Below are 5,921 nucleotides of genomic sequence, written 5' to 3'. Positions count from 1 at the left end.
TGATATGACCTTATATCTGGAAAATCCCAAAGACCCCATCAAAAACCTCTTAGATCTGATAAATGAATTCAGTAAAGTTCTAAGATATGAAATCAATGTACAAAAATCAGTAGTGTTTCTTTTATTTATTTTATGTGTGTGTGTATGCGTGTGCAATAACTAATTATTTATTATCCTGGGTAATGGAACAGGTAGAAATGGAGCTAAATAAATCAAGACTTTTCTGGAGGGTATCAGGCACATTTCAACTTTATCAGTCAATATTAAGAGAGGGCACTTGGTATTTTTGCAGGGCTGTTAAATATCGCTGCAAAGCAAGAAGATAATGAAAACCGATGTTTTCCATGATAATGGCAAACTTTGTAAACAACTGTACAAAGATGGTTCTATTATCATGAAGCTTCTATTTCACTCAAAAGGCAACATTTAATATATAAAATGGGATAAATGAAGATACTAATATATTAAACAACTTATGAACATTTAAAATTATGGGTAAACAGAAGACCAAAAATCACATCATAACAAAGATATTTGTACCAGAATGTTTATTGCAGCCCAATTCATAATTGCTAAGTCATGGAAAAAGCCCAAGTGCCCATCGATCCACTAATGGATTAATAAATTGTGGTATATGTACACCATGGAATATTATGCAACCTTAAAGAAAGATGGAGACTTTACCTCTTTCATGTTTACATGGATGGAGCTGGAACATATTCTTCTTAGCAAAGTATCTCAAGAATGGAAGACAAAGTATCCAGTGTACTCATCCCTACTATTAAACTAATTTATGGCTTTCACATGAAAGCTATAACCCAGTTATAACCCAAGAATAGGGGGAAGGGGGAAAGGGAGGAGGAGGGGGTGGTGGGAGGGTGATTGGTGGGATTACATCTGCGGTGCATCTTACAAGGGTATATGTGAAACTTAATAAATGTAGAATGTAAATGTCTTAACACAATAACTAAGAAAATGCCAGGAAGACTATGTTAACCAGTGTGATGAAAATGTGTCAAACGGTCTATAAAACCAGTGTATGGTGCCCCATGATCGCATTAATGTACACAGCTATGATTTAATAAAAAAAAATTTTTTAAATAAAATTCCGGGTATCTTATAAAACAGTTCTGTGATAAAAATTATTTCTTCAGGGCTGCGCCTGTGGCTCAGTCGGTAAGGCGCCGGCCCCATATACCGAGGGTGGCGGGTTCAAACCCAGCCCCGGCCAAACTGCAACCAAAAAATAGCCGAGCGTTGTGGCGGGCACCTGTAGTCCCAGCTACTCGGGAGGCTGAGGCAAGAGAATCACTTAAGCCCAGGAGTTGGAGGTTGCTGTGAGCTGTATGAGGCCATGGCACTCTACCGAGGGCCATAAAGTGAGACTCTGTCTCTACAAAAAAAAAAAATTTATTTCTTCAAAGAAGTAAACACAAATTAAACAAAGGACAAAAAACTCTTAATTAGCATATATTAGCTTGGAGAAGGTCAGGAAAGAAGGTCTTAGACTTGAAATCTAATAGCTTCATAAAATAAAGTGTTCCTGGCCAGGCGTGGCGGCTCACACCTGTAGTCCTAGCACTGTGGGAGGCTGAGGCAGGTGGATTGCCTGAGCTCAGAGGTTGAAGACCATCTGGAGCCAGAGTGAGCCAGAGTGAGATCCTGTCTCTACCAAAAAAAAAAAAAAATCCAAGCATTGTGGTGGGCGCCTGTAGACCCAGCTACTCAGGAGGCAAAGGGCAAAAGAATCGCTAATGGAAGAAAAGAAAAAAGAAATTTAAAAAAAAAAAAAACCTTCAAACTAAGATGAGTGAAAGCCAGTTGAAATTGAAAGCAAAATTAAAAAAATAATAAAGTATTCCTAATAAACCTTTAATACATTTTTAACATGGAAATGTCTAAAAAATTATTTTCAACAGTTCCTTATTTCCTGGCCATAGAAACACGTTTCAGATTGTTAAAGTTTTGTGGTGTGTTAGAGTCCAAGGACATTTGAGTTCACTCATCAGGTCCATTCTGCGTGCAGTGTTCTCACTGGACAGGACATTCCGTTGTGCTTTCTCCTTGAATTCATTCATTAGGAAGTCAGCGCCCAAGGCCATGCCACAGTGCCTAAGATTCCTTCAGGAAGGGACAGGATGTTGGTTTTCTTGCAGATGTGGTCTCAGGCTCCAAGGGTAAAGCATTCTTGGGATACAGTTGTCATGGCAATGTTGTTGCCAGGATAAATCTAACAATTACTAAAATATAATTACAAAAATAATAATCTACATCATCATCCTTGCTTTGCCACTATGTTTAACAGCCTTTTTAGTTTCTTCTTTAGCACGTAGCACATAGTCTATGGCATTCATAACAGTTTTTTCTATGTTGTTGATCGTTTCACCCTGGGTCTCCATGAACATGGCCATGTCCATAAACATGTGGTGCAGCTCACGGATCCTGGTCTCCAGCTTCATGATGTCCTTGTGACAAGACTCAATCTCATTGAGAGCCTGTCTATTAATTTCTGACTCTGAGATGATGTTGTTTGTGAAGACGCAAGCCCTCCTGCTCTCCAGCACTTCCCCCAGCTCCTTGTCCATGGCAGTCCCCCCAGTGACTTCCAGCTGGTGTTATAAGTGCCCTTTGCTGTGTTCCCAAAACAGGCTCTGTGCGTGGTGGTTCTCTGCCATGGTGTCCACAAACATCTCAGATGGCACCGAGTGTGGGTTCTTTTTACCTGAAGATGCACTGAAGTTGGGTTCCCACTCTCATCCTGATGAAAACTTTGTTCAGTGAACTTTATCTCAGCTCAAATTTAAGTAGCCGTTTTCTTGATTTCTTTATTCAGATCTTCAAGGTCTTCTTTTATGTTTCCTTCTGGGTTTAGTGCAGAAAAATGATGCTGTGGTTTTTCTTTACTTCTTGAACATACTGACGTATTTTACTAGTACTGTTCTCAGTCCCCTCAGCCTGATGGAAGAAAGCCTCTATGGGGTGGTGCCTATGGCTCAAAAGGGTAGGGCGCCGGCCCCATATGCTAGAGGTGGCAGGTTCAAACCCAGCCCCGGCTAAAAAAAACCTGCAAAAATAAAGAAAGAAAGAAAGCCTCGGGCAGAGCCTGTGGGTCAGCGGGTAGGGCGCCGGCCCCATATGCCGAGGGTGGCGGGTTCAAACCCAGCCCCGGCCAAACTGCAACAAAAAAAAAAAATAGCTGGGCGTTATGGCGGGCGCCTGTAGTCCCAGCTACTTGGGAGGCTGAGTCAAGAGAATCGCCTAAACCCAAGGATTTGGAGGTTGCTGTGAGCTGTGTGACGCCACGGCACTCTACCGAGGGTGATAAGGTGAGACTCTGTCTCTACAAAAAAAAAAAAAAAGAAAGAAAGAAAGAAAGCCTCTATAAAAATGGTCTTCTTCAATAGCAACAATTATGTCTCTGTCATCATCATTTTGCCTACAGGCCATCAGTTCCGGCATCTGGTCCTGGGTCATTTTCACCTTGCCAGTTGCCTGGCTGCCACTCAATCCTGCCCAGCTCTGGCTCCACCTCAGGCCTCCCTGATCACGCTGTCACCTCCTCAGACCACTGTGGTCCTGGTGCCCCGACCTCCTCTTGGTCCTGTGCTGTCCTGTCAGTCCTGCTATGGCAACTGTGGCCTGGACCCTCTGCTGATCAGTCGTGTTTCTATACACCAATAACAATCTAACTGAGAACCAACTCAAGAAGGTAATCCCAATTACAACAGCTACAAAAGAAACAACATACCTAGGAATATATTTAACCAAAGAGGTGAAAGACCTCTACAAAGAAAACTCTAAAACATGATGAGAGAAATTGTAGACGACACAAGCAAACGAAAAGACATCCCATGTTCATGGATCAGAAGAATTAACATCATTAAAATGGCCAGCCAGGCATGGTGGTGTGTGCCTCCAGCAACTCTGGAGGGTGAAGCAAGAGGAACGCTAGAGCCCAGGGCATTAAAGTGACAGTGAGCTCTGATCTGGTCACTGCCCTCCAGCCTGGGCAACAGAGCAAGACTCTGTCTCTAAATAGAAGAAGAAGAAAGAAGAAGACAACTCACCAAATGAAAGAGCTAAAGAGCTAAAAAAACAGAAAAATAGACTTGAAGGAAAAGGAGATAATGATACGAGAAAAGTAATAAACTTCAAAAACTTTGATAAGTTACCTATGGATTAATACCCATAGGACAAAATACAGTTCATTATGAAAAATGAAAGTCAAGGAACGGAGATCTTACAGAAATTAACATAAATCTGTACTAGAAACCCAAGGAAATTTTCCAAATGACAGTGCAATAAAAAAAATATATAATGTCAGGCACAGTGGCTCAGACTTCTGGACTCAAGGGATCCTCCTGCCTCAGCCTCCCAAGTGCTAGGATTACAAACGTGATCCACTGCCCCTGGCAGAAATTATCCTTAATAAATAATGGACCCGGGCGGCGCCTGTGGCTCGAGGAGTAGGGCACTGGTCCCATATGCTGGAGGTGGGATTCAAACCCTGGGTTCAAACCCAGCCCCGGCCAAAAAAAAAAAAAAATATATATATATATATAAAGGACCCTTAAAAGTTGAGAAATGAAGACTTGTGCACCAGACCTAATTCTGCTACACTCTTCCAAATTATTGAAGAGCTCCTGACTCATTGTAGGAGGCTAACATTACTTTGTACAAAAGCCAAAAGACACAACAAGACTTGGCACCTGTAGCTCAGCAGCTAGGGAACCAGCCACATACACTAGAGCTGGTGGGTTCGAATCCAGCCCAGGCCTGCCAAACAACGACAACTGCAACCAAAATACAGCCGGTGTGGCTCGGCGCCTGTAGCTCAAGCAGCTAAGGTGTCAGCCACATACACCAGAGCTGGCAGATTTGAATCCAGCCCTGGCAGGCCAAACAACAATGACAACTACAACCTAAAAAATAGCCAGGCATTGTGGCAGACACCTGTAGTCCCAGCTACTTGGGAGGCTGAGGCAAGAGAATCGCTTAAACCCAGGAGCTGGGCAGCACCTGTGGCTCAAGGAGTAGGCCGCCGGCACCATATGCCAAGGGTGGTAGGTTCAAACCCAGCCCCAGCCAAAAAAAAACAGGATTTGGAAGTTTCTGTGAGCTGTGATGCTACGGCACTCTACCCAGGGTGACAGCTTGAGGCTCTGTCTCAAAAATAATAACAATAATAATAAATAGCCGGGCTTGTGGCAGGAGCCTGTAGTCCCAGCTCCTTGGGAGGCTGAGGCAAGAGAGTAGCTTAAGCCCAAGAGTTGGAGGTTGCTGTGAGCTGCAACGCCACAGCACCCTACCAAGGATGACAAAGTGAGACTCCGTCTCAAAAAAAAAAGACACAACAAGAAAAAAATATCTACAGACCAATAACCTTTATGAATATTGATACAACAATCCTCAACAAAATAGCAGCAAAATGAATTCAGCAGAATATTAAATTAAATGTATTATATGCCATAAACAAATGGGATTTGTTCCCAGAATGCAAGAATGATTCAATATAAAAAAAATTAATAAGTAGGGCGGCACCTGTGGCTCAGTGAGTAGGGCGCCGGCCCCATATGCCGAGGGTGGCGGGTTCGGACCCAGCCCCGGCCAAACTGCAACAAAAAAATAGCCGGGCATTGTGGCGGGCGCCTGTAGTCCCAGCTGCTCAGGAGGCTGAGGCAAGAGAATCGCGTAAGCCCAGGAGTTGGAGGTTGCTGTGAGCCGTGTGACGCCACGGCACTCTACCCGAGGGCAGTACAGTGAGACTCTGTCTCTACAAAAAAAAAAAATTAATAAGTATAATATACCAAATAAGTGCTCACTTCAGCAGCATATATACTAAAATTGGAATGATACAGAGAAGATTAGCATGGCCCCTGCACAAGGATGACATGCAAATTTGTGAAGCGTTCCACATTTTT

The 5,921-nt window shown here is 43.1% G+C and overlaps 1 non-coding gene across 1 annotated transcript; it reads left to right on the top strand.

Moving 5' to 3' along the window:
- Positions 1 to 5,814: 5,814 nt before the first annotated feature.
- LOC128597802 (U6 spliceosomal RNA) lies at positions 5,815 to 5,921 on the top strand. Its single transcript, XR_008383361.1, has one exon. It is a non-coding gene; the product is annotated as a U6 spliceosomal RNA (small nuclear RNA).

The sequence above is a fragment of the Nycticebus coucang genome, chromosome 10, assembly GCF_027406575.1.
Source record: "Nycticebus coucang isolate mNycCou1 chromosome 10, mNycCou1.pri, whole genome shotgun sequence".
NCBI classification, from domain to species: Eukaryota; Metazoa; Chordata; class Mammalia; order Primates; family Lorisidae; genus Nycticebus; species Nycticebus coucang.
This window is presented reverse-complemented; position numbering and strand designations above follow the sequence as displayed.